The following is a 10,000-nucleotide window of genomic DNA, read 5'->3' on the forward strand; positions in this document are numbered from 1 at the left end:
CCCCAACCGGACACAGCCACACTCGTTCGTCTGGCCGAACTTGTCCTCTTACTCAACTGATTCTCGTTCGCTGATGATTTTTTACCTGCTGGTGATTTTTACCTGCATTTCTACCAATGCCATCTACTGCATCTCCTGCTCTCTCTGCCCTTCTCTATACATCGGGCAAACGGGATGCCGCTTGGCTCATCTGTACGCGGAACACCTCCGAGACATCCGACTCGGCAATGATACCTCGGTCTCGCACCATTTCCACTCTACCGGTCACTGTGTTCAAATTGTCCTTGCACAGGGGCTATCCGGACTACCCCCACCTCTACCCCCACGCTCAGCCTAACCCACATGATCCACCTCTACCCCCACTCTCAGCCTAACTCACACCCCACCCTTGCTTTCGTCATAGATACATACATACACACGTACATACATACATATTACGCTTATGTCTGAAATGGTTTTCTGCTTCGCGTCGAAGAAAAGCAGGAGTTATGTCCCCTTACTACTTGTATCGGACCTTCTCAAATGTAAATGGAAATGCATAACGAAAGATGCGCCTTTACACACGTATTTTGTACACACACACACTCACACACACACACACACACACACACACACACACACACACACACACACACACACACACACACGCACGCATGCATGCACGCACGCATGCATTAACGCACAGAGCATCTGATCACACTACAATACATAAATATACATCCACATATTCAGGTATTTACTATTTACTAAATTATTTCTTTACTTCCCAAAAGGGGCTAAAAATACAGGGTACAAACAAGGACAGACGAAGGGATTAAGTCGATTACATCGACCCCAGTACGTAACTGGTACTTAATTTATCGACCCCGTAAGGATGAAAGGCAAAGTTGACCTCGGCGGAATTTGAACTCAAAACGTAAAGAGAGACGAAATGCCGCTAAGCATTTCGCCCGGCGCGCTAACGTTTCTGCCTACTCGCCACCTTCAATATTTACTTACTTGACTCTTTCACACCATCTTACACATTTCATTATACACACGAACAACTGGTTTGATCGTCATACCTACACAAGTGTGGACCCGTTCGATTTGTTTTCCCACAACTCTTTAGGAAAATGGGTATTTTGTGATGAAATTGCCTACAAATACGCTCCAGATGGAGTAGGTTACAATTATATACTCTTTTACTCTTTTACTTGTTTCAGTCATTTGACTGCGGCCATGCTGGAGCACCGCCTTTAGTCGAGCAAATCGACCCCGGGACTTATTCTTTGTAAGCCCATTACTTATTCTATCGGTCTCTTTTGCCGAACCGCTAAGTGACGGGGACGTAAACACACCAACATCGGCTGTCAAGCAATGCTAGGGTGACAAACACAGACACACAAACACACACACACATACATATATATATATATATATATACATATATACGACAGGCTTCTTTCAGTTTCCGTCTACCAAATCCACTCATAAGGCATTGGTCGGCCCGGGGCTATAGCAGAAGACACTTGCCCAAGATGCCACGCAGTGGGACTGAACCCGGAACCATGTGGTTGTTTAGCAAGCTACTTACCACACACCCACTCCTGCGCCTGTCGGAATTTTATGAGAAAAAGGCGGGGAAAATGGTGAGCCAGCACAGATACATCCTGACACACATCACATTTATATCTACAGAATAGAATTTGAAATTTCGAAACAAATGTGATGTGAGTCAGTATATATGTGTGTGCACCTACCAGTTTTTTTTTCACTTTAAATTCCGATAGAATCGTAATCTACACCGTCTGAAAGGTATTTGTAGAAAATTCCATTAAAAAAAATTTTCCCTTTATCTGAACGTTATGAGGAAACAAAGTCTTGGCGAGTCACACTAATGTTTGTATGTCGACTATTCTACGCCAAAGTGTAAACTACTGCTCTCCTACAACTTGAACTCGTTACGCTGACCATGATATATTCCAGTTTTCGTTTTAGTACGAAATAATGGCAACCACATTATTTCTTATCTACCAATGAGACAATCAGACACGTTTAGTCGTGATCCTGTGTTTGATAGGGTTTTAAAATAATCCCATAAAGTAAGCGAAAAAGAAAACCTATCGTTATTTTCTACAATAATAATAATAATGGACATTGTTGTATACAGTGCTTAAGATTGTTGTATCTGCCCATTACTATTCTTGGGTTTTATTGCACCCCGGTCAGTCGGTGAACCCTTCACCCTGTATAAAATTCTATTGCATAATATAATCAGTACCTGCCCCTGTAGGTTTATATATACATACATACATATATATATATATATATATATATATATATATATATATATATATATATATATATATAATATATATATATATATATATATATATATATATATATATATATATATATATATATATAGTGAATCTTGCAAACATGAAGTGGATTCGATCCACCACAGCCAAATTTAAATTAACACTGCAACAGAACTTTTCCCAGTTTTACATTTTCCAGGTGCCTTTAGCTAGGCCGAAACAATGTCTTCACCACTTGACCCTTTCTAACCTCTTCTACTTCACCAAAAGCTAGAATAGAGATAACAAGACCACCAACTAAATCTATTGTTCTCAATGATATATCTATCCTTCTGGATAGTTATATAAGCAATCACACCCCAAGCAAAAATCAGTTAGTCACTGCGGTGACAACTCAGTGAGAACGAAGTCTGGCTGACCAGCTAGAACTTTGGTCAGAGGGAGAAATAAAGTTTACTGTCAGCAACGTCCCACACCCTACAACTCTCACTAGCTCTAATTCTGTACTCTTACAACATCATTCTATCTCTCTCTGTGTTTACTACTAAACAATGAAGAGGATACAAACACAAACTTTACTTCGCATGCTTTTGTATTTATAATAACCTGCCCGTCGAGACAAGGCATTTGTAACGTAACGGTAAATAAATATTTCTTAAAACTTCATACATGTTGACAATATTATGATATGTTGTGGTCAGCAGATGCAACGATAAATGATTTGTGGTTATAATTGTTTACTGTAGGATGTGAAAGATGAACAATATATGAAGTTTTAAGCCTTATCCCGACCCTACCATCACCAAACTAGAACGCATTCTCTTCCGCTTCTTGTGGAAAGGATGCTTCCCGATGGTCAGGCGATCCATTTGCTGTCAATATCCGTTAAAAGGAGGACTGTGCATGCCGTAGTTGATGATGCACAGACACGCGCTGAGACTGCAATATCTCCGGCTCTACGTAGACGATGGTGAACAGGTGTGGTCGCCGTTTGTGAGGCACACTTTCCCGCAGCTAGTCTCCATGACCGAACTGCAGTCGTGGATCAAAAAGAGGTCGAGGAAGGGCGAATGGCACCGCGAGTGTCGCGTTGATCTCAAACAACTATGCCATCCCGGGTCGACCTTGAGCGACTTCAACACAACCAAAGCATTCTATAGGGGATTAGTAGAGGGGAGGTACGACGACGAGCTCGGGGCGAATCCCGGCGTCGACGAGGAATACCTGACCCGCCTGTTCAAGACGACTTTCGGGCCGGGACCTATGGACAACTTCCAGAGATCCCTGGCCTGGCGGTGCTACCAAGAAGCGCTACCCGTTCGGGATAAGCTCTATAGGCATGGCTCGAGAAACACGGGGCCGACCTGCCCGAGATGCGGGCAGAGCGACGAAACCGCTCTGCACGCAATCGTGCAGTGTCCAGCAATTTCCGATCTGTGGGCTTATGTCGAACGACTGCTGTCACGTGTGGGACGTGTCGGTTTATCAGCTGAGTCTATCGTTAATATCGTCACGCCTCCTTCCTTCAAACGGGAAGGAAGAGCTATTTTTATCATCCTTGTGGCAATGGCGAAAGAATGTATCTGGTGGACGCGCCTGAAAGGATTAGAGACAAACACTTTCCTCTCTGGTCAATCTCTCATCAACTTCTTCAAGTATCACTTGAAGAGGAAAGTGAGAGTAGAGAGGCAAGTTTTGTCTAGTGAATGTTTTAAAAGATGGGTGAATGTAGCAAGGATGGCACGTATGAATGACGAAGCCACCTTGACTATGATTCTATGAACCGTAAAAATTAATACAGAGAGTTGCTTATTTGCAAAAAAAAAAAAGAAATATAAATGTGACTTCATTGACCGAGGTTACCGTGGTCTTTTCCGTAGGCTTTTCTTTCCACGGGTAAACCTCACCTATCCTCCCTTTACACTTCATATTGACATTTCTGTGATAACGATCCCTATTGATCAATTCCCCCCCACCGTTTTTTTTATTCCCCCCTTTTTTGTCCTCTTTCTTTCCCTTTACGATCCCTTTTGATCGAAAACCAAACCCCCTTTTTTACCCCCCCAAGAAAAGCTCTACCTTGTAATTTGTCCTGTCTGTGTGCAGCCCTGTGTGGCTAATAAAGAAACATATCTATCCATCCATCCATCCATCCATCTATCTATCCATCCATCCATCCATCCATCCATCCATCCATCTATCCATCCATCCATCCATCCATCCATCTATCCATCCATCCATCCATCCATCCGTCCATCTATCTATCTATCTATCTATCTATCTATCTATCTATCTATCTATCTATCTCTATCTATCTGTCTATCTGTCTATTTATCTATCTGTCTGTCTATCTATCTATCTATCTATCTATCTATCTATCTATCTATCTATCTATCTATCTATCTATCTATCTATCTATCTATCTATCTGTCTGTCTGTCTGTCTATCTATCTATCTATCTATCTATCTATCTATCTATCTATCTATCTATCTATCTATCTATCTATCTGTCTGTCTGTCTGTCTATCTATCTATCTATCTATCTATCTATCTATCTATCTATCTATCTATCTATCTATCTATCTGTCTATCTATATGTATGTTTATTTATCTATTTTTTTCTTCTATGCATTGCACTGTGTCACATGTATGAAATATCGCAACGACACAAATACACGCTGCAGCACGGGATCTTAATTTACTGACTGAAAGATGATATTCCGATATTCCGATATTCCGATATTCCGAGTCACATCTGATAAATCACATGCATAGGCCTATGTGTGGCAAATTTTTATGGGTGTCTCTTCATTTTCCATTCTCAGATTAGCCAGAAACAGATCAATTCTATGCATGTTTCTCCAATACAACAAAGCAAACAAGCTTGCTAGTGGGACAGATTAAAATAGAAACCGACGCTTTAAATGGCGAAAATTGTTGGTTTATTTCTTTGATACTGCTCTCGTTTCAATATGAAGTAAATGCTGATTTGAAAGTGGCGTCTTTCGGAAAGATAGAGTCTAGAAGTATATGAAAAAGTTATATTTATTATCATTGTTATTGTTACTTACATTCTGTTAAATGCTTGACTGCAATTTTCTCAACATGTTTTTAAAGATGTTGGAATTTCTCAGAGGTCAGCACTGATGAATAATTATTATTTCACCTGAAAAAAACAACAACAAACAAAACTGCTGCTTGAAATGGATCCTTTTGAGTAGTAAATACATGACTATGAGACGTTTTGGCATAGCCGTTTTAGTGTCGCCTGTTTGGCGCCGCTGTTTCCACGCTGACTTATCGATATCAGACATTTTAATGCTTCTCTCGTTCTCCCTCTCTGTTTATGTGTGTGAGCACGTTTCTATTTATGCGAGTGAAGAGAGGAAAACTGTTTATGTCACTCATGTTCTTTTAATTCACTGTAATGCCTCTCGCTCTCATCTCTCTCCTTGTTTATGTTTGTGAGCGTAATCCCCTTTAAGTGTACGAGGAATGAGAAAGTGTTTATGTCAATCCTGTTTAATTAACAAATTGTAATCTATCTCTCATTCTCTCTCTTTCCCTCTGTGTATGTGTGTGATTATATTTCTCTTTAATTGTTTGAGGAGAAGGAAAGTGTTTACGTTAATCATGTTTAATTAATAAATTGCAATCGCTCTCTCTCTTTTCTATCTCTCTTATTTTCACTATCTCTATGTAAAAACACTGTCGCCAAAACAGGCTACATGTCCGGTCACCAGTGACTAAACAGCTACGCCCAATCGTCTCATACTTTGAATACATGACAGCACGACCATCTGTATTTCTTGGCGATGGTCGTGGAATGTTCTTTTCAGCATCGCTGCGTATGTTTCTGAAACAATGTTGCATTGAGATTTTCTGTGTGTTTAGTAGTTTTAAAAATGTACTACGAAAGGGAGTTTCCTAACTCCCCGGAGGGAGAGATAGAGAGAAGCTGCACCAGCGTTTGGTTGCTAGTTGTTGCTGATATCTAAAACATCATTTCATAGTTGCAGAAATTACTTTTAGGATATTCGAAACACTACGCAAAATATACATGTGTTCTGTTTCCGTCTCAAGTTGAAAAATAATGTCAAAGGGGTCTTTTATTTGAATGGCTTTAATGTTTTTGTAAGTAAATCAGAAGAGACTTCTTACGTTGTTTTCGGGTGTGTCTTTCAGTTAAAGATTTCATTATTACCTCCCCCTTAACGAAGGCGGAGGTATTGTTTTTAGTCGTATTTGCTCGTTTGTCCGTGGAAAGATATCTCAAGAACTGCTGGATGGAATCGGATGAAACTTTCAAGGATGTTTGGCCTTGTGACTGGCACGAACTGATTAGATTTTGGGATCGACCCGGTATCGAACAAGGATTCTGGATTATTCTTTATATTTGCTTTATTTTACATGCAGTATTACGATCTTACATTCTTTCAAGTCTTTCTCTGCTTATCTCCCTTGAAAGCAAGCTCATGGTTTCCACGTAAGCTATGTGGCGTTGCTGTTTCTAAAGATTTGTTTTCGTTTCTCTTTTATTAGTTTTACTCGCGTCTCTCAAACTAGATAAACAAAAGGCAGCAAAACCGTTCAGAAATGAAATAACATTAACATATTCAGTAACAATAATAAATTTAATTTATCCCTGACAATTTTTAGTTTCACCAATTTTGAATATATCGCTTCAGTTTAAAACCTACTTGACAATTACATTTTTAGCTCTGCCTTGAAGGAAGCTTTACTTCTTAGACTCACGTTTTTGTGCGCAACAATGTCGTTAAACCTCCGTTAACAGCACCGTATGCAGATCCTTTGCGTTTTCTTTCCCATACGGATACATTTTTCGCTATAGACATTAATGGTTGTAAAGACACTATGTCAGTGGATAGACTAAAAAGGACCTTCATAGAGAAACCTGTCCCTGTTCCCACTGCAGACCACACACACACACACACAGTGCCAGCATGGTATTTACAAACACGGCCTGCACACCCACCTTCACATTCCAAGCCTATTATTGGGATCGATCAGGTACCGGACAAGGATTCTGGATTATTTTTCTGGTTTTTTTTTTTAACTTAATTTTTGAGAGCGGTCGGGTTCATTTATAGTATTCTCTTTTGTGAAAGCAGTCGAGTTTATTTCAGACATTCTCATTCTAAAAATCCTCTCTGGCTGATCGTTGAGAGGACGTTGGTGTTGCCTTGGCGGAGGTTTGCGCTCTCTGATTGCTCTTGTTTTATTTGGTTTGCAAGATTTTTGATGTGAACTCATATGCTGAAACAGATTGTTTTGTTATCTCGGTAGCGTCGTTGTGCCAATAATGATAAACACACCCACTGGTTCTGTTTCACTTCTTTTATTATTATTAGTCAATTTGTTAACATTTACTCAATTAAATAGTCAATTGATTGATTAATCATTGTGTGAGTCAATCAATCAGATTTCTGAGAGTCCTTCATTGCTATTCACGACCTTTGGGCATCATCGATGAGGTTGCCAATAGAAACGAAAGAATTTTGAACAAATCCAGCTGATTGACTGACCGAGTGATTATTCAAACAATCGATTGGTTAATTGGTTGAATGTTAACGAATTAACTAATAATAACAAAAGAAGTGAAAGAGAACCAGTGTTTATATGTATTCTTCGCATAGTGACCCTCCCGAAATACAACACTTTCAGTTAAAGATATTATTTTAAAGATTTGTTCTTCAATTTTATTTTCAAAGCTGATGTCCTCTAGGAGTTTCTTTCATGGTGTCTTTCCACTGCCTTTGTCGACGTAACATATTCGTGCCCCAAGGCGGTGAGCTGGCGGAAACGCTAGCACGCCGGACGAAATGCATAGAGGTATTTCGTCTGTCTTTACGATCTGAGTTCAAATTCCGCCAAGGTCGTCTTTCGAGGTTGATAAATTAAGTACCAGTTGCGTACTGGGGTCGATCTAATCGACTGGTACCTTGCCCCAAAATTTCGGGCCTTGTGCCTAGAGTAGAAAAGAACATTCTCGTGCCCCTTTACTGGTCGACGTCGCACACAACGTGAACGTTTCTTTGTGTATTATGTCTGCGACAACAGATGATGTCATGAGGATAAAAGTCTGTTAAATGGCCAAACTTAACCTTTACTAGAAGCAAGGGTTTCGCTTTCAAATGATGAATTATAAAATAAATTTCTGGAAAGGGCTGGGTAGGGACTTTGGTGTTATCTTTTTAAAGTAATCTTTTATCTTTTATCTGTTTTAGTCATTGGACTGTGGCCATGCTGGGGCAGTGCCTTGATAGGCGGCGAGCTGGCAGAAACGTTAGCACGCCAGGCGAAATGATTAGCGGTATTTCGTCTGTCGTTACGTTCTGAGTTCAAATTCCACCGAGGTTGACTTTGCCTTTCATCTTTTCGGGGTCGATTAAATAAGCACCAGTTACGCACTGGGGTCGATATAATCGACTTAATATGTTTGTCTGTCCTTGTTTGTCCTCTCTGTGTTTAGCCCCTTGTGGTTAGTAAAGAAATAGGTATCAGTCAAACAAATCGATCCCAATGTTTATTTTAAAGTCTGGTAGTTACTCTATAGATCACTTTTGCCGAACCGGTGATTGGGATGTTAACAAACCAGCACTGGCTGTCAAGTGGTAGCAGGAGGACAAACACAAAGATACCCTTCTACACAAATATGACGGGTTTTCACACAGTTTCCGTCTACAAATCCACTCTGAAGGCATTAGTCAGTTCGGAGCTAAAGCAGAAGACAATTGCCCAAACTGCAGCGCACTGGGATTGAACTAGAAGCCATGCGGTTACAGAGTGAGCTTCTTAACTACTCACACCTCTTAAGCATGCCATGAAGTTGTTCTTAAAGTGGATCTGAACACATAATCTATTTGCTATAAGTAATATATTTCTTGTAAATCAATGGTTTATTGAACGAGTGAGACAACTTGAATAAGCCGCCAGGTAAAACCTAAAGTCTCAGTAAAATGGATTTTATAATAAACTAACAGTATGGCCCAGCGTTGCTCGGGTTTCTTTTCTTTTCGACCCTTTAGAATTGGAATTTTTGGAAAGTAAAAATTGTGCATTATGTAGCTTGTTGTTCTCTTTAAGTGAACATTTTTCTTGTTGAAATACACCGAAAAATGGCAAAACAGCAGTCAAAAAATCGTAAAAAAATAGGGATTTTCATAGAAAAAAAGCAGCTTTTTGATGTAAATAATTTTTGGTGTTAATATGGTCCGATTTGAATTATTTCTTCTACGGAAGGAAGAGCAAGCCTTCTTCTATCATACACTCAATTTTGGTCAACTTGCGCCGCAGGGTCTTGGAGGAGATAGTGTTAGTTGTAGGCTACCAAACCTGCCATACACAGACAACTTCAGCTTTATATATAAAGATTTGAATCTATTCTCAGTATTAATTGCTCGCATTTGATCACTAAACGTTCCGTTGTTATTCTTAAACTTGTTACAAGGCAATAACCCCAGCTCACACATATACACACACACGCACACAATTCTATTGAAGGTTGTTTCACTTGCTGACACAACTCACTTTTGGTCTTACAATAAGATTAGTCATAATTCTGTTTCTTTCTACATTAGGCACAACGCCTGCAATTGTGTGTGTGTGTGTGTGGGGGTCTAGTCGATTACTTCGACCTCAGTGCTCAACTGGTGCATATTTTTATTGACTCCGAA

The sequence above is a fragment of the Octopus sinensis genome, linkage group LG7 (assembly GCF_006345805.1).
Source record: "Octopus sinensis linkage group LG7, ASM634580v1, whole genome shotgun sequence".
Lineage (NCBI taxonomy): Eukaryota > Metazoa > Mollusca > Cephalopoda > Octopoda > Octopodidae > Octopus > Octopus sinensis.